Raw genomic sequence first — 20,562 nt, forward strand, 5'->3', positions numbered from 1 at the left:
TTGTCTTAAGAAGTGCTCTTGTTGAGGAGTTGCAGGTGCCGGCGCAGGTAAGAAAATCAACCTGCAAGTGATTCAGCAATTTATTGCATTCGAGAGAAGTTGCAGCAAATCAAACATTTCTTGGTGGAGGTCCAGCCTTTTACCAAGATTATTAAATGAGTCTGCTGACACTGAGCCAAAATATAAAGAGCATTGGTCAAGAAAACATAAACTGAGGTGGCCATCTTGAGAGAGAGAGAGAGATAAAAACAGGCAATTCTCTGTGCTAGATTAGAGATCGAGGTCATTATGTTTTTACTGGAAGCTCTGGTCCGATGCTGCAACCGGGTTAATCCATAGCCTGCTGGGACTGAAGTGAAGGAAGATTTGATTGCCGTTGGGATAGTGTGGGGGGAGATCAGGACAGGCATCAGCGGTCAGGTGAGGGGACTCTCTCTCTCTCTCTCTCTGTCTCTCTCTCTCTCTCTCTCTCTCTCTCTCTCTCTCTCTCTCACACACACACAGTGTGTGGTATAGGGCTGCAGAGGCTTTACAGAACAGTTCATCAGAGCAGTGTTTGATTCCCCGGCGAGGAGTTGAAAGCACGTTATCTGAAACACTGCAGTCAGTTCTGCAGCATTGGGTATTTTCTCCAAAGGAGCTGGTGTGTGTTTCAGTCTATATCTGCATGAATGCATGACTCTTTGTGTGTGTGTGTCTATATGTCCAAGTGCAGAACTGTTTGCATATGTGAGTGATTGCTGAGGGTTGTTTGTGTGTGTGTGTGTATTTCTGTGTCACTGTGTTGAACTGTGAGCCTGTGTGAATATCTGTGTATGTATGAGGGTGTGTACATATGTCTAAGTGTGTAGGAATGAGTGTGTGTATCAGTGGTTGTTGAAGGTTGTGTTTTTCTACATGTGAGTGTATATTTGACTGTGAGAGTGTGATTGTGTGGGAATGCCCATGTGTTTGATGAGGTGACTGAGTGTGTTTGTGCATATATCAATGTGTGTGTATGTGAGTGATTGTTGAGGGTTTTGTGTGTGTCTATGTGCGGTGTGTTTGTTTCTACAAGTGAGGATATTTGACTGTGTGAGAGTGTGATTGTGTGGGAATGCCTGTGTGTACAATGAGGTGTGTGAGGGGATGACTTTGGGTGTGAGTGTGTGTGTGCTCTGAATGTCTGAAGAAGGCTGCATCTTATCGAGTGTTTGCCCTACTGCCTGGTTTAATCTGTCAGAACTATTGGCCAGAAATGTGAAATGGATCATTTGGCCACCTAATGGATCAATGTGTGCAGATCGTTGACTGCTCTCTTCCCAAAGAAAAGAAATAGTGATAGGGACAAGGTGCCTCCCTTGCCTTTGAGGGCCATTCTGATCTCGCCTGTCCCTGGAACATTTCCATGTAACTGAGACCCAGCTCCAGTAATCCAGCTGAGAGACTCACTGCTCCCTCTTTGAAATGAGAATGTGACCCAGAACTGCAAAGCTAATGCAAAACCTTTTCCAATTAATGAGATCTTTTCTACATTTGCTTCTGGTTCTGGCAAGAGACTGGCAGCTGCCATGTAAAAAGAGGCGTCCCGGGGTTTAGCTTCCTGAAAGGCATCGCTGATTCAAGGCTGGAAAATTAGGGGTAAGGTCTCCTTCAACAGGAAGGAACTAAACGTTCAAGACGGGATGGAGGAGCGTAGTGTTGAAACTTGAGATGAAAGGACCCAGGGCTGGAGCTTTGGATGGAGAGTTCTAGGGTTGGAGCAGCCATTTAATTGCCCATCCCTAGCTGCCCTTGAGAAGGTGGTGGTGAGCTGCCTCTCGAACTGCTGCAGTTCCTGAGGTGTGGGTGTACCCACAATGCTGTCAGGGAGGGAGTTCCAGGACCTTGACCCAGTGACGGTGAAGGAACGGCGATGTATTTCCAAGTCAGGATGGTGTGAGGCTTGGAGGGCAACTCCCAGGGGGTGATATTCCCCGGGCTTTTACTGCCCTTGTCCTTCTAGCTGGTAGAGGTGGTGGGTTTGGAAGGTGCTGTCTGAGGAGTCTTGGTGAGTTGCTGCAGTGCATCCTGTAGAATCAGATTTATTATCACTGACGTGACGTGAATCTTGTTGTTTTGTGGCAGCAGCACAGTGCAAGATATAAAAATCTATAAATTACAAAAATAAGTAGAGCAAAAAGAAATGGAATAAGGAGGGAGTGTTTGTGGGTTCATGGACTGTTCAGAAATCTGATGGTGGAGGGGAAGAAGCTGTTCCTGAAGCATTGAGTGTGGGTCTTCAGGCTCCTGTACCTCCTCCCTGATGGTAATAATGTCCCGGGTGGTGAGGATCCTTAATGATAGATACCGCCTTCTTGAGGTACCACCACTTGATGTCCTCAATGGGGGGGGGGGGGAGATGTATCCCTGATGGAGCTGGCTGAGTCTACAATCCTCTGCAACCTCCTGCGATCCTGCACATTGAAGCCTCCATACCAGGCTGTGATGCAACCAGTCAGGATGCTCTCCACTGTATGTCCATAAAAATTTGTTAGAGGCTTTGGTGACGTACCAGATCTCCTCAAACTCCTCATGAAGTACAGCCACTGGCGTGCCTTCTTCATGATTGCATCGATGTGTTGGACCCAGGCTAGATCCTCTGAGATGTACAACTTTGGTCACCTTGTTAGAGGAAAGATGGTATTAAACTAGAAAGAGTGCAGAAAAGATTTACTAGGATGTTGGCTGGACTTGGGGGCCTGAGTTACAAGGAGAGGTTGTGTAGACCAGGACTTTCTTCCCTTGAATGTAGGAGATTGAGGGGTGACCTGATAGAGGTACAGTGGCATGCAAAAGTTTGGGCATCTCTGGTCAAAATTTCTGTTACTGTGAATAGCTGAGCGAGTAAAAGATGACCTGATTTCCAAAAGGCATAAAGTTAAAGATGACACATTTCTTTAATATCTTAAGCAAGATTACTTTTTTATTTCTATCTTTTACAGTTTCAAAATAATAATAAAAGGAAAAGGGCCCGAAGCAAAAGTTTGGGCAGCCTGCATGGTCAGTACTTAGTAACACCCACTTTGGCAAGTATCACAGCTTGTAAATGCTTTCTGTAGCCAGCTAAGAGTCTTTCAATTCCTGCTTGGGGGATTTTTGCCCATTCTTCCTTGTAAAAGGCTTCTAGTTCTGTGAGATTCTTGGGCTGTCTGGCATGCACTGCTCTTTTGAGGTCTATCCACAGATTTTCGATGATGTTTGTCTGTGAGGGCCATGGCAAAACCTTCAGGTTGTGTCTCTTGAGGTAGTCCATTGTGGATTTTGAGGTGTGTTTAGGATCGTTATCCTGTTGTTGAAGCCATCCTCTTTTGATCTTCAGCTTTTTTTTTACAGACGGTGTGATGTTTGCTTCCAGAATTTGCTGGTATTTAATTGAATTCATTCTTCCCTCTACCAGTGAAATGTTCCCCGTGCCACTGGCTGCAACACAAGGCCAAAGCATGGTCGATCCACCCCTGTGCTTAACAGTTGGAGAGGTGTTCTTTTCATGAAATTCTGCACCCTTTTTTTTCTCCAAACATACCTTTTGCTCATTGCAGCCAAAAAGTTCTATTTTAACTTCATCAGTCCACAGGACTTGTTTCCAAAATGTATCAGGCTTGTTTTAGATGTTCCTTTGCAAACTTCTGACGCTGCATTTTGTGGTGAGGACACAGGAAAGTTTGGAGAAAAATGCGTGCAGAATTTCATGGAAAGAACACCTCTCCAACTGTTGAGCACGGGGGTGGATCGATCACGCTTTGGGCTTGTGTTGCAGCCAGTGGCACGGGGAACATTTCACTGGTAGAGGGAAGAATGAATTCAATTAAATACCAGCAAATTCTGGAAGCAAACACCACACCATCTGTAAAACAAAACTGAAGATAAAAAGAGGATGGCTTCTACAACAGGATAACGATCCTAAACACACCTCAAAATCCACAATGGACTACCTCGAGGGACACAAGCTGAAGATTTTGCCACAGCTCTCACAGTCCCCTGACCTAAACATCATCAAAAATCTGTGGATAGACCTCAAAAGAGCAGTGCATGCCAGACAGCCCAAGAATCTCACAGAACTAGAAGCCTTTTACAAGGAAGAATGGGCGAAAATCCCCCAAACAAGAATTTGAAAGACTCTTAGCTGGCTACAGAAAGTGTTTACAAGCTGTGATACTTGCCAAAGGGGGTGTTACTAAGTACTGACCATGAAGGGTGCCCAAACTTTTGCTTCGGGCTCTTTCCCTTTTTTTGTTATTTTGAAACTGTAAAAGATAGAAATAAAAAAGTAATCTTAAAATATTAAAGAAATGTGTCAGTAACTTTATGCCTTTTGGAAATCAGGTCATCTTTTACTTTCTTAGCTATTCATAGTAACAGAAGTTTTGACCAGGGGTGTCCAAACTTCTGCATGCTACTGTATATAAGATCATGAGGGGCATAGACAGGGTGAAGTCACATCGTCTTTTTCCCAGGGAGGTGGGGTGGGGTGCTAAAAACGAGGTCATTGGTTTAAGGTCAGAGGTGAGAGATTTAAAAGGGACATCAGGGGCAGCTTCTTCACACAAAGGGTGGTGCGTATTTGGAAGGAGCTGCCAGAAATAGTGGTTGAGGCGGGCACATTAGCAACATTTAAAAGCCATCTAGATAAGTCCATGGACAGGAGAGATTTAGAGAGCTGTGGGCCAAATGCGGTCAGATGGGACTAGCTCTCTGGGCAACACAGTCGGCATGGACGAGTTGGGCTGAAGGGCCTGTTTCCATGCTGTGTGACTCTATGACTTCTGCCTGCACATAATCCACATATCCCTCCATTCCCTGCATATTCTATCTAACAGCCTCTTAAAAACACCTCTATCGTATCTGCCTCCACCACCACCCCCAGCAGCCCGTTCCAGGCACCCGCCACTCCCTGTGTAACAAAAAAAAGCTTGCCCCACACATCTCCTTTAAACCACCCCCCCCCCCACCTTAAATGCATGCCCTCTAGTACTTAACCTTCCTACCTTTGGAAAAAGATTCTAAATTCTGACTGTCTAATCCTCTCATAATTTTGTATACTTCTCAGATCTGCCAGAGAACCTCATTTCCATCTTTGTTCCAGTGAAAACAACCCAAGTTTGTCCAACCTCTCCTTATAGCTCATACCCTCTAATCCAGGCAGTATCCTGGTAAACCTCCTGGTACCCTTTCCAAAGCCTCCACATTTATAATGGGGCGACCAGAACTGCGCACAATACTTGAGCTGAGATGTTCAGGGCTAACCACCCACTGCTGGCAGCTGGGAGGCCTTTTTTCCAAATACAATAGGCCAAATGGTCTGCTCCTTTCCCATAAGCTTTCTATAGTTCTCTCAAGCTTGTTTGTACTAGTGACAACATGTATGACCTTGTATGATTTGGCCATGCTGCTAACTGGCTGATTACTTCACTTCTCCTCTAGTCATGTATTATCCCATGAACACTATCAGTGTATTTCTTCTCCAGTTTGCTCCAATGTGCTTTACTGAATCTTCTGAAGAGTTTTAGTGTTGAGCCAAGCCAAGATGTCCCTGGGTAATATCAAATTGACCGTGTGCAGTTGTAGAACCAACTTTGATCTTTGCAAAGAATTGGAACACGGAACATGACAGCACAGTACAGGCCCTTTGGCCCACGATGTTGAGCCAACATTTGATCCTGCTCTAAGATCTATCTAAGCCTTCCCTTCCCCATAGCCCTGCATTTTTCTATCGTTCATGTGGCTATCTAAGAATCTCTTAAATGTCCCTAATGTATCTGCCTCCACCATCTCTGCTGACAGTGTGTTCCACGCACCCACCACTCTCTGTGTGGGGAGGGAGAAAACTTAGCTCTGACATCCCCCTTGTACCTTCCTCCAACCACCTTAAAATTATGCGCCCTCCCGTGAGCCATTTTCACCCTGGGGAAGAATCTCTGACTGTCCATTTGATCGATGCCTCTTATCATCTTGTACACCTCTATCAAGTCACCTCTCATCCTCCTCCTCTCCAAAGAGAAAAGCCCTAGCTCACTCAACCTATCCTCGTAAGACATGCTCTCCAATCCAGGCAACATCCTGGTAAATCTCCTCTGCACTCTCTCTAAAGCTTCCACATCCTTTCTATAATGAGGCCACCAGAACTGAACGCAATACTCCAAGTGTGGTCTAACCAGAATTTTATGGAACATTACCTGGCAGCTCTTGAAAACAATACCCCGACTAATGAAGGCCAGGGGTATTCTCACGTGCCTTGACAGTACAGTTGCAGGGAAAGTGTTTCCCGTGCCTGGGTTACCTGAAACCAGGAGTCTCACTCTCAATGCAAAGGGGAGGAGATTTGACAAAGATTGAAGATACTGCTGATGCTGGAAATCTGAAGTAAAAGCAGAAAATGCTGGAAATACTCAGCAGGTCAGACAGCATCTGTGGAGAGAGAAGCAGTGTTAACATTTCAGGTCAAAGATCTGAGATGAAAAGGGATTTCTTAGCCCTGAGTGTGGTGAATCATTGGAATTCTCTGCCCAAGAGGGCTGTGGCAGCTCAGGCAGAGGGTACTCAGGAAAGAGATTAACAGATTTTTGGAATCAAGGGTACAGACGATGTTTACCAGGTTGTTGCTTGGATTAGAGGTTATAAGATATCTTTATTAGTCACATGTACATTGAAACACACAGTGAAATGCATCTTTTGCGTAGAGTGTTCTGGGGGCAGCCCGCAAGTGTCGCCACGCTTCTGGCGCCAACATAGCACGCCCACAACTTCCTAACCCGTACGTCTTTGGAATGTGGGAGGAAACCAGAGCACCCGGAGGAAACCCACGCAGACACGGGGAGACCGTACAAACTCCTTGCAGACAGCAGCCGGAATTGAACCCGGGTCGCTGGCGCTGTAATAGCGTTACGCTAACCGCTACACTACCGTGCCTGCCCTATAAGGAGAGGTTGGACAAACTTGGGTTGTTTTCTCTGGAAAGATGGAGGCTGAGGGGAGAGCTGATGGAAGTTTATAAAATTATGAGGGAGTAGTGGGTGCCTGGAATGCGCTGCCAGGGGTGGTGGTGGAGGCAGATAAGGGTGTTTAAGATGCTCTTAGATAGACACACAAATATGGAGGGATATGGACCATGTGTAGGTAGAAGGGATTAGTGTAATTAAGCGTCATTAGCTTAGTTAGTTCGGCACAACATTGTGGGCCAAAGGGCCTGTTCCTGTGTGGTAATCTTCTATGGAGGAAAGTGATACTGAGATAGATCAGCCATGATTTTATTGAATGGAGAAGCAGTCATGAGGGGCTGAATGGCCAGCTCCTGCTTCTATTTCTGGTGTTCTTATGTCTCCTCAGTTGGTCCTTTCCCAGTAATAATAGAAACATAGAAAACCTACAGCACTATACAGGCCCTTTGGCCCACAAAGCTGTGGCGAACATGTCCCTACCTTAGAAATTACTAGGCTTACCCATAGCCCTCTATTTTTCTAAGCTCTATGTACCTATCCAAAAGTCTCTAAAAAGACCCTATCGTATCCGCCTCCACCACCGTTGCCGGCAGCCCATTCCATGCACTCACCACTCTGAGTAAAAAACTTACCCCTGACATCTCCTCTGTACCTACTCCCCAGCACCTTAAACCTGTGTCCTCTTCTGGCAACCATTTCAGCCCTGGGAAAAAGCCTCTGACTATCCACGTGATCAATGCCTCTCATCATCTTATACACCTCTATCAGGTCCCCCCCCCCCCGCCACCCCACCCCACCATGCTCCGTCGCTCCAAGGAGAAAAGGCCGAGTTCACTCAACCTGTTTTCATAAGGCATGCTCCCCAATCCAGGCAACATCCTTGTAAATCTCCTCTGCACCCTTTCTATGGCTTCTAATGCTTTAGTAAATTAGCAAAATTAAGTCCATCCTCAGCTTTAACCTCACTTGCATTCCTTAAACTTCTTTATTCATTCTGTTGCTGTTGTTGGGGGAGGAACTGTTGCTCTTCATTTCCGAATTGGTCCATTTTCTCAGTCCCGTGTTTTAGTTAAAAAGGGTCCTAAACATTAGCACTCCCTCCCTCAACTTCTGCCCTTCTCTTTTGGATGAGACATTGTACTGGACTCTGTCTAATGGACATATAAATGGGCATTGATAGGGTGAATGCACACCAGCTTTTTCCCAGGGAAAGGGAATCAAAAACTAGAGGGTATAGGTTTAAGGTGAGAGGGGAAAGATTTAGAGAGGACCTGAGGGGTAACTATTTCATGCAGAGACTGGTGGGTATATGGAACGAGCTGCCAGAGGAAGTGGTTGAGGCAGGTACAATAACCACATTTAAAAGGCACTTGGACAGGTACATGGATAGGAAAGGTTTAGAGGGATATGGGCCAAACGCTGGCAAATGAGACCAGCTTGGATGGGCATTTTGGTCGGCATAGGTGAGTTGGGCCGAAGGGCCTGTTTCCGTGCTGTATTGCTCAATGACTCTATAAAAGTGTCTATGGCTCTATTTTGATGAGAAGCAGGGGAGCTCTCCTAGTCTCCTGGAAAACTGGAATCTTTCAACCACACATACAAAATAACAAGACGATGGGGAATAGGAGCAGAAGTCGGCGACCCAATCTTTTGAGCCATCGTTACCATTCAGGATACCGATGATCTGATCTTGGCCTCCTGCCTGTTCCCTAAAACCCTTGACTTCCCTCTGCTCTAAAAATCTGTCAGTCTCGGCTTTGCAAATACTCAATGACTTCAACTCCACAGCCCTCAGCAGGAGAGACCTCTGAAGATTCACAAGCTTCTGAGAGAAGAATCTCCTCCTCATCTTCAGTGAATGGGAGATGACTGTCATAATGGTTGGGAGCTGGAGGTGGGTACTCTGCTCCTCAAGTTTAATCTCCCGTTCAAATCTATCGTGGTTGATCAGCACCTTAACCACTTTCCTGCCTTAATTAAAACAGAAAATGATGGAAACACTCTGTAGATCGGGAGCATCTGTGGAAAGAGAAAACAGTTAACATTTCAGGTCCAAGACCCTTTGTCTGTTGAAGGTTCTCAGACCCAAAATATTAACTGTGTTTCTCTTCCCACAGATGCTGCCTGACCTGCTGAGTGTTGGTATTGGTTTATTATTGTCACATGTACTGAGATACAGTGAAAAGCTTTTGTTTGCGTGCCATCCAGACAGATCATTCTGTACATAATTGCATCAATGTAGTAAAAAGGAAGCAGAATGCAGAGTATAGTGTAACAGTTACAGAGAAAGTGCAGTGCAGGCAGACAACAAGGTGCAAGGTCATAATGAAGTAGATTGAAGGATCAAGAATTCATCTTTAGCATAAGAGGTCTGTTCAAGAGTCTTATAAAAGCGGGATAGAAACTGTTCTAGAGCCTAGCAGTACGTGCTTTGTATCTTCTGCCCAATGGAAGTGGGGAGAACAGAGAATCACTGGGGCGGGAGGGGTCCGATGCACCATAGAAAGCATCCTATCTGGATGTATCATGGCTTGGTACAGCAACTGCTCTGCCCAAGACTGCAAGAAGCTGCAGAGAGTTGTGGACACAGCCCAGCGCATCATGGACACCAGCCTCCCCTCCTTGGACTCTGTCTTTACCTCTTGTCTTGGTGTAGCAGCCAGCATAATCAAAGACCCCACCCACCCGGGATATTCTCTCTTCTCTCCTCTTCCATCAGGTAGAAGATACAGGAGCCTAAGGGCATGTACTACCAGAGTTAAGGACAGCTTCTACCCCACTGTGATAAGACAATTGAATGATTCCTTTATACGATGAGATGGACTATGACCTCACGATCTAGCATGTTGTGACCTTGCACCTTATTGGACTGCACTTTCTCTGTAGCTGTGACACTTTACTCTGTACTGTTATTGTTTTTACCTGTACTACATCAATGCACTCTGTACTAACTCAATGTAACTGCACTGTGTAATGAATTGACCTGTACGATTGGTTTGTAAGACAAGCTTTTCGCTGTACCTTGGTACAAGTGACAATAATAAACCAATACCAATACCTTGATTATGTTGGCTGCTTTCCCTAAGGCAGCAGGGAGTATAGACGGAGTCCATGGAGGGGAGGCTGGTTTTCGTGATAGACTAGGCTGTGTTCACAACTCTCTGCAACTAACCTGCAAACATGTCTTTTGGATGTGGGAAGAAACCCACACAGTCACAGTGAGAACGTGTAAGGGCCACGATGAGGTAGATTGGAAGATCAAGAGTCCATCTTTAGCTTTTGAGAGGTCCATTCAAGAGTCTGATAATAGTGGGATAGAAGCTGTCCTTGAGCCTGGTTGTACTTGCTCTCAAGCTATTGTATCTTCTGCCCGATGGGAGGGGGGAGAAGAGAGAATGACCAGGGTGGGAGAGGTCTCTGATTACAGTATACTGGCTGCTTTCCCGAAGCAGTGGGAAGTGTAGACACAGTCCATGGAGGGGAGACTGGTTTGTGTGATGGACTGGGCTGTGTTCACATCTCTCTGCAATTTGTTGTGGTTTTGGGCATTTTCTCCTTTTATTTCAGATTTCCAGAGTCTACAGTTTTTTGATTTTTATTTAAAAGTCATTTCCTGCTTTATTTTCCTCACCAAACATAAATCTAACAATCTTAGTCTCGAGATTGTCCTTTGACTTTCATTTTCAACTTGCTTGGTACTGTAGAGGATTCCAAGGGAGAGGTCCAAATTTCTGCTCCTGAAGTTTGCTGACCCATTGTAGTCATACACAAACATTTCACATCTCTGTTAATTTGAAGCAGCATAACAGAACTTACTTAATAGACTGATTTTCAAAGTATTTTCCCCAGAGGAATAAATCTCCTCACACTGTAACATTTAGCATTCAGCTGACTAAAAAATATATTGCATAGGGTTGGCAGATTTAATCACTGGTGCTGTGTGCAGGGAGGTTAAAGAGCTATTCCTTCTGAAAAAGCAGCGATTGATAATGGATATTATTGAAAGGTTGTCTGTATATGATTTGAAAAAAACTAATTGAAACATAAAGAGCCGTGTTTGAGAAACATGTTATAAATGCTCCTTTCTGCCCTTTGCAGGGATCGCTCTCTCCGCGACTCCCTTGTTCACTCCTCCCACCCTGGGAACTTCTCACTGCTCCCGCCACAGGTACAACACCTGCCCCTACACCACCTCCATCCAGGAATCCAAACAGTCCTTTCAGGTGAGACAGAGATTCACCTGCACCTCCCTTCATGTCATCTACTGCATTCGGTGCTCTGAGTGTGGCTTCCTCTACACTGGTGAGACCAAACACAGACTAGGTGACCGTTTCGCAGAACACCTGCGCTCTGTCCGTAACCGCGATCTGCATCTCCCCGTTGCCAGTCACTTCAACTCCCCCTTCCACTCCATCACTGATATGTCAGTCCTCGGCCTCCTCCACTGCCAGGAGAATTCCAAGCGCAAACTGGAGGAACAGCACCTCATTTTCTGTCTTGGGACCTTGCAGCCTAATGGCATGAACATTGAATTCTCCCACTTTAGGTAATCCCCACCTCCCTTCCCCACAACACCACCACCCCCCCCCCCCTCACCACGATTCTTCTCTTCTTCCCATTCCTAGCTTTTTTTTCTGCCTTTTTTTTTCCTTCTCTCTCCTTACCTTTGACCCATCCCCCGTTGGATCTGCTCCCCTCCTCCCCCTCACCTGCCTATCACCACCCTGTGCCCACCCCACCTCCCCTCTTCTGTCCACCTATCACTGCTCTGCTTTTCCCTCCTATATATTGGGCTTCCCCTTTTCCTATCTTCAGCCCTGAAGAAGGGTCCTGACCCGAAACGTTGACCGCCTGCTTTTCTCCACGGATGCTGCCTGGCCTGCTGAGTTCCTCCAGCATCATCGTGGTTTTTCATCTGGATTCCAGCATCTGAAGTCCTTTGTTTCTCATGTTATAAATTTGCTGATTTATCAGGCTATATTAGAAATGGACAACAGATAAAGGGTAGAAATGTGTTTGTTAATATGGGGAGTATGAATTTTACATGGGTTCCTTGTGGAATTATCTGTGCTCCAGGAGTTCAATCCAGTGATGAAGGATTGGTGATATATATCCAAGTTAAGGTGTTGAACAGCTTGGAGGGGAACCTTCAGGTGGTGGTGTTCCCCTATGCATGCTACCCTTGTCCTTCATGATGGCGGAGGTCGTGTTTTTTTTAAATTACCTTTATTATAAAATACAATCTACAAAACTACAACAAACACAGAGACAATAACAGTGACTAACACAAACTAAACTAAATTAAAATATCCCCATCTCTACCAAGGATGGCACTTATCCCCTCCATGGTACCCATGGACACTGCATATTCCCTCTTCACAGTTACCCAGGCACAGACATAACCCCAGAACATCTCTAGGCAGTCCGCCCAGGCGGCACCTTCCGCTACCCGCTTCCAGGACCCATGGATAGCTACCTTAGCCAGCCCCAGGAGCAAGTTTACCAAGATATCCTCAGCCCTTCTTGCCCCCCTCCTCACTGGATGACCGCAAATAAATAGGGTGGGGCTAAAATGGAGCCAGAAGGCGAGGAGCAGCCCCCGCAGATATGCAAAAAGGGGCTGCAACCTCGCACACTCCATGTATATTAAAACCTACCCCTCGCTTCTCCTTTGAAATTACCCCCTCGCAAATCAAATGCAAGTCCTCTCGTGTGACACGGACTTGTTTCAAGTTCCGAGTTCAAACTGTGGATTGAAAAGCAACGTTGTTCAAGTTCAGAAAACTCGAACAGGGACCCGGTCTGGCTTGGGGTTGGAGTCTAACTGGGTGGGGTAGGCAGGAGAAGGAAAGCTAAAGGTCAGAGACTTTTCCCCAGTGTAGGGGAGTCTAGAACTAAGGTGAGAGGGGCAAGATATAAAGGGGACCTGAGGGACAAGTTTTTCGCACAGGTAGTGGTGAGGGTATGAAAGGAGCTGCCAGAGTGGGGTACAATTGCATTGTTTAGAACATAGAACATTTCAGCACAGTACAGCCCCTTCAGCCCACAATGTTGTGCTGACAGTTTATCCTGCTCTAAGATCTATCTAACCCTTCCCTCCCACATAGCTCCCCATTTCTCTACCATTCATGTGGCTATCTAAGAGTCTTTCAATAGTCCCTAATGTATCTACCCACACAACCTCTGCAGGCAGTGTGTTCCACGCACCCACCACTCTCTGTGTAAAAAAAAACTTACCCCGACATCCCCCTTATATCTTCCTCCAATCACCTTAAAATTATGTCCTCTCATGTTAGCCATTGTCGCCCTGGGAAAAAGTCTCTGAATGTCCACTTGACCTATGCCTCTTATCATCTTGTACACCTCTATGAAGTCACCTCTCATCCTCCTCCTCTCCAGAGAGAAAGGCCCTAGCTCACTCAGCCTATCCTCATAAGACATGCTCTCCAATCCAGGCAGCATCCTGGTAAATCTCCTCTGCACCCTCTCTAAAGCTTCCACATCCCTTCTATAATGAGGCGACCAGAACTGAACACAATACTCCAAGTGTGGTCTAACCAGGGATTTATAGAGCTGCAGCATTACCTTGCGGCTCTTGAACTCAATACCCCACCTGATGAAGGTCAACACTCCATATGCTTTCTTAACAACCCTATCAACCTGCGCAGCAACCTTGAGGGATCTATGGACATGGACCCCAAGATCCCTCTGTTCCTCCACACTGCTAAGAATCCTGCATTGTATTCTGCCTTCAAATTCAGTCTCCTGTAGTGTATCACTTCACCCTTATCTGGGTTGAACTCCATCTGCCACTTCTCAGCCCAGCTCTGCATTCTATCAATATCCTGTTGTAATCCACAGCAACTTTCTACACTATCCACAACACCACCAATCTTTGTATCATCAGCGAACTTACTCACCCACCCTTCCACATCCTCATCCAAGTCATTTATAAAAATCACAAAGAGCAGGGGTCCCAGAACAGATCCCTGCGGAACTCCACTGGTCACTGACCTCCAGGCAGAATACGCTCCATCTACCACCGCCCTCTGTCTTCTATGAGCAAGCCAATTCTGAATCCACACAGCCAAGTTTCCCTGGATCCCATGCCTCCTGACTTTCTGAATGAGCCTTCCATGAGGAACCATATCAAACACCTTACTAAAGTCCATGTACGCCACATCCACTGCTCTACCGTCATCAATGTGCTTTGTCACATCCTCAAAGAATTCAATCAGGCTTGTGAGGCATGACCTGCCCCTCACAAAGCCATGCTGACTGTCCCTAATGAGCCTCTGCTTCTCCAAATGCCTATAATTCCTGTCTCTAAGAATCTTCTCCAGTAATTTTCCCACCACTGAAGTAAGATTCACTGGTCTGTAATTCCCAGGGTTATCCCTACTCCCTTTCTTAAACAAAGGAACAATATTTGCCACCCTCCAATCATCCAGCTCTACTCCTGTGGCCGTTGAAGACGCAAAGATCATCACCAAAGGTGCAGCAATCTCTTCCCTCGCTTCCCGTAATAACCTTGGATATATCCCGTCTGGCCCCAGTGACAACATATTTAAAGATATTTTGGCAGGTTTATGGATAGGAAAGGTTTAGAGGGATAGGGGCCAAACACAGGCAAATGGGACTAGCTCAGGAAGACACCGTCATGGACAAGCTGGGCTGAAGGGCCTGTTTCTGTGCTGTATCGCTCTATGCCAGAGGAAGTGGCTGAGGCAGGTACAATAACAACTTTTAAAAGACAGTTAGACAGGTCGATGGATTGGAAGGGTTTTGAGGGATATGGGCCAAATGCTGGCAAATGGGACTAGCTTGGATGTGGCATCTTGGTCACCATGGACCAGTTGGGCCGAAGGGCCTGTTTCCATGCTGTATAACGCTATGACTCTGTTCAAGTTTATTGTCATAGGCATATATACACAGGCTATAAATGCCATGAAGATGAGCTTTCTGCAGCAGCAGCACTGTGCATTACAAGCATGACAAACATAAGTTAACATGAAATTAAATCATCATAAATTTTACATAACTTACACATGCACAACAGTAAGCAACAAAATAAACATAACGACACTGGTGCAAGCTGAGAGAGAGAGAAAAAGAATATAGTCTGAGGTAGTGTTGGTAACTGAGTGAGTAACTGCAGTTCATTTGTAGATGGTGCACCCTGCAGCCACATACAGAGAGAAAGAATGGTTGGGGTGTCACTCACCATTGGTATTGGTTTATTATTGTCACTTGTACTGAGGTGCAGTGAAAAAGTTGTCTTGCATACCGTTCGTACAGGTCAATTCATTACACAGTGCATTGAGGTAGTACAGACTGCACTGAGATAAAACAGGGTAAAAACAATAACAGAATACAGAGTAAAGTGTCACAGCTACAGGGAAGTGGAGTGCAGGTAGACAATAAGGTCAAACAAGGTAGATTGTGAGGTCAAGAGTCCATCTCATCATATAAGGGAACTGTTCAATAGTCTTATCACCGTGGGATAGAAGCTGTCCTTGAGCCTGGTGGTATGTGAGTCTCTGTAGCTGTGACACTTACTCTGTAATGTTATTGATTTTACCTGTACTACATCAATGCACTCTGTACTAACCCAATGTAACTGCACTGTGCAATGAATTGACCTGTACAATCAGTATGCAAGACAAGTTTTTCACTGTACCTCGGTACAAGTGACAATAATAAATCAATACTAATATGTGCCCTCAGGCTCCTGTATCTTCTGCCTGATGGGAGAGGAGACGAGAGAATGTCCAGGGTGGGTGGGGTCTTTGATTATGCTGGCTGCTTCACCAAGACAGTGAGAGGTAAAGCCAGAGTCCATGGAGGGGAGGCTGGTGTCCCTGACGTGCTGGGCTGTGTCCACAACTCTCTGCAGTTTCTTGCCCTCCTGGGCAGAGCAGTTGCCGTACCAAGCCGTGATGCACCCAGATAGGATGCTTTCTATGGTGATAGGATGCTTTCTATTCCATTGAACTACAAAGGTTAAAAGTTTGTGACTCTTTTATATTGCAAAAGGGAAAAGAAAACAAGTAAAAATAGCTTGGCATATAAACACTTCCCTGTGGGTGCCATTGATATTTGTTTTCCTGTAGCTCAGGGAAAGAGTTATCAGTTTTCTGTCTGGGCGGCAGAGTTTCAGGCCTACTGTGGATAAAAGGCAACACCCTTCACCACCGGGATCTGACTTCTGGGAACTGTAGAAGCTCAGAAAATATCTCTTGTTCACTGCACACAGAGTCTTCAGAAGTTGTAGAAAGTGCTTGCTCATTGACACAATCAAATGGGACTTTAATCTGTTGACCCCACACCTTCCATCCCCTCAGACATAATAATAATGGACAGAAGTTACTCGATTTAGGAATCAGAGGACACCACTCTGACTTTCATCCATTCATTGAGTTTACAGCAGATTTGTGTTTCCGCCCCTTGGGTTTGTGTCTCTAATTCTTCAATCCAACAGAAATTAATTCCTCTTGGAATACTTTGAGTTGATAGCGACCTCCAGAAGCATTTTCCTCTGAAAAAAGATCAATCTTCTTCCCAGGGTGGAAATATCAAACACTGGACAATGTGCATTTAAGGTGAGAGGAGGAGAGTTGAAGGGAGATGCGCGGGGCACGCTTTTTACACAGAGAGTGATGGGTGCCTGGAATGCGCTCTCAGGGGAGGTACTAGAAGCAGAAACGACAGTGGGGTTTAAGGGGCTTTTAGACAGACACATGAACAGGCAGGGAATGGAGGGATATGGATTGTGTGCAGGCAGATGGGAGATAGTTTAATTTTGCATCATGGTCAGCACAGACATTGTGGGCCGAAGGGCCTGTTCCTGCGCTGTACTGTTCTATGTTCTACATGGGGCTTAATTAAAATAATGTGTAAGAAGCATATAGATTGCTGCTCTCCAGCACTTATCTGCATTGCTCAGTTCCAGATTTCCACCATTTTCTGTGCAAAGAGGAAATTGCCCTTGAATGGGCTCAACCTAATTTTTTTTAGCTTCCTAGGACATCTCAGAGTCAACAAGCACAGAAACAGGCCCTTCGGTCCAACTCGTCCATGCTGACCAAGTTGCCTACCTGAGCTAGTCCCATTGACCAGTGTTTGGCCCAAATCCCTCTACACCTCACCTATCCATGTACCTGTCCAAATGTCTTTTAAACATTGTAATTGTACCTGTGAGACATCGGTGGATGTTTTGTGCCATCAAGGACAGAAATGAAACGTGCCCTCAGCTCATGAGGATACACCAGCTGTAATTACCGAACGTTTCCAGGTCAGAGGTTGTTGCCATGATGAAAGACAACCACATCGTGAGGCGTTGAATGAGTCAGAAACACTCTAGTAACATATACATAAAAACATTATGATGTAGAACGAGGCCATTCAGTTCATCGAGCCCATGCTAGCACTTGGTAGAGCAATCCCATTTGTTCCCCTTCCCCCTCTCCTTAATTCCCGATTAGTCCTAATCATTTTCCGAACATTCCCATCAACTCCCCCCAGATTCTTCCACTCACTCACACACTAAGGGCAACTTACAGTGACCTAAATGCACATCTTTGGGATGTGGGAGGAAACCGGAGCACCCGGGGGTGGAAACCCACGCGGTCACAGAGAGAACATGGAAACTCCATGTTCAGAGAGCACCCGAGATCAGGATCAAACCCAGGTCTCTGATCTGTGAAGGAGAAGCACTAATCACTGAGTGACTGTACTGCTCTCATGTGACTCACCAAAAGCCCACAGAATGTGACAAAGAGTACATTGTTTAGTGAAGGAACAGCACCTGGGGAGAAGATGATGCCTCATTGTGCCATACAATGGTTTGAGCACAACTTTGAGTGTGGTTTGGCTTGGAACACTGACCTACTGTTCAGGAATGGCACATTGGTCACTGTGGGAGATAGGGGCTCTGAGCTGGAATAAGACAGATTTTGGCTTTATCACCTAAAATGTGGTATCAACAGCCTTGTGACAAAATATTAGAGAAATCAAACTCTTGTTCATATAGGAGACATGAGACTGCAGATGCTGGAATCTGGAGCAACAAACTGCTGGAGGAACTCAGTGGGTCAGGCAGCATCTGCGGAGGGAAATTAACAGTTGACATTTCTGGTCGAGACCCTTCACACTCAAAGATGAAGGGTCCAGGTGAAGCATCTTGACCAGAAATGTCGACTGTCCATCTCCCTCCACAGATGCTGCCTGACCCGCTGAGTTCCTCCTGCATCTTGTTTGTTGCTCTTGTTCGTGTTGGTTGAGTTGAACTATGCAAGTTCCAGGCAATGACTACCTCCAACAAAGGAGTCTCACCACCCCTAACACTCAGTAGCATTGTCATTGCCAAGTCCCCCACCATCAACACCCTGCACGTCACCATTGACCAGAAACTCAATTGCATCAGCTACATAAATACCATGGCTACAAGAGTAGATCAGAGACTGGGTATCCTGTGACAAGTGACTTAACACCCCAAGGACTTTCCACTATCTACAATGCCCAGGTCAAGAATGTGACGCAATGGTTTCCACTTGCCTGGATGAGTGTAGTCCCAATAGGTTTCTCCAGACCCCCAACACCATTGAGGCAAAGCAGCACCCCACCCCACCCTAAACACCAGTCAGTCGGGGCTTGGAGGGATATGGGCTGAATGCAGGAAATTGGGAACAGTTGGGTGGACACCGTGGCTGACATGGACTGGTTGGGCCGAAGGGCCTGCATCCGTGCTGTGTTGCTCCATGACCTGAAAGTGGCTGCAGTATGCCCCATTCACAAGTGCACTGTAGTTACTTGCCCAGTCTATTCCAACAACGCCTCGCAAACACACCACCTCCCCCACCAGGAAGGACAAAGGCAACAGGTACTCGGGAACACCACCAACTACAGGTTCCCCCCAGGACCGCAAGAAACTGCAGAGAGTTGTGGACACAGCCCAGCGCGTCACGGAAACCAGCCTTCCCTCCTTTACCTCTCGCTGCCTTGACGAAGCAACTAGCATAATCAAAGACCCCACCCTCCCGGGTCATTCTCTCTTCTCTCCTCTTCCATCAGGTAGAAGATACAGGAGCCTGAGGGCGCGTACCGCCAGGCTCAAGGACAGCTTCTATCCCACTGTGATAAGACTATTGAACGGTTCCCTTATACGATGAGATGGACTCTGACCTCACGATCTATCTTGTTGTGACCTTGCACCTTATTGGACTGCACTTTCTCGGTAGCTGTGACACTTTGTACTGTTATTGTTTTTACCTGTACTACCTCAATGCACTCTGAACTAACTCAATGTAACTGCACTGTGTAATGAATTGACCTGTACGATCGGTATGCAAGACAAGTTTTTCACTGTACAAGTACCAATACCAACCCACACACATCCTGTCTAGGAAATACATCACCAGTCCTTTGCCATCTCTGGGTCCAAATCCTGGGACTTCCTCCCCAACAGCACTGTGGGAGCACCTTCACCAGAAGGACCGTGGTGGTTCAAGAAGGTAGCTCACCACCGCCTTCCGAGGGACCAGGTGTGTGGAGAGTCTGGAGAAGCTGGGGTTACTCTCCTTGTTGGAGAGGAAACTGGGGGGAGCCCTGATACAGGTGCTGAGCGTCAGGAAGGGCCTTGTTAACAAAGTAAGGAGAAACTGCTCCCAGCAACAGCAGCTTCACAAACAGGATGGCAGAGACTTAAAGTGAATATCCTCGTCAGAGGCCAGATGAGGAGCCTCTATCCAATGAGAAGGGAAACACTACCTGGACAAGGGGGTCTATCCAATAATAACTTTTTGCAGGAAATTGAATGGGTATTGAAAGGGGTAAAAATGTACAAACTTGCAACATCAACAAAAACGTTCCCAGTTCTTTTAACACAATTTCCAAAGAGAAAGGTGAGGTCAGTGGCTGGGGAATAAGTTTACAATGGTGACCTATCTTTACCTCTTCCCGTTTCTTTCTTCCGTGTGTTAATCCAACTTCCCCTAACAACCAGCTCCAGCCAAGCAGGTGAATATTACTGTGTGAAGAAAGACTTTTATTGTAAGATGAAAAGGCCTAATTGGATTATATATTGAAATTGGTGACCATTAATCCAACAATGGTAAGTGTCAGGGTAATATAGCGTTGTGATTACGTTACTGGACCAGCAGCTAGTATTCTGTCCTATTGATTCAGAAATGTGAGTTCGAATCCCACCATGGCATTTGGCCAATTCATTGGTAATTGGTTTATTAATGTCATATGTACCGAGATACAGTGAAAAGCTTTTATTTGCGTTCCATCCAGACAGATCATTCCGTACATAAGTACATCAAGGTAGTACAAAGGGAAAAGCAATAACAGGATGCAGAATATAGTGTTTCAGTTGCAGAGAAGGTGCAGTGCAGGAAGGCAAATGAGTGCAAGAATCATGATGAGATAGATCAAGGATTCATCTTTATCATACAAGAGGTCCATTCAATACATTTGGGCTTAAAATGAAATGTCTTATTAATGGTAAGCATGAATCAATGGGATTTTTGTGAAAACCCTTTGGTTCACTGATGTTCTTCAGGGAAGGACATTGGCCATCCTTAGGTGCTCTGGCTTATATGTG

The sequence above is a fragment of the Pristis pectinata genome, chromosome 15, assembly GCF_009764475.1.
Source record: "Pristis pectinata isolate sPriPec2 chromosome 15, sPriPec2.1.pri, whole genome shotgun sequence".
NCBI lineage: Eukaryota > Metazoa > Chordata > Chondrichthyes > Rhinopristiformes > Pristidae > Pristis > Pristis pectinata.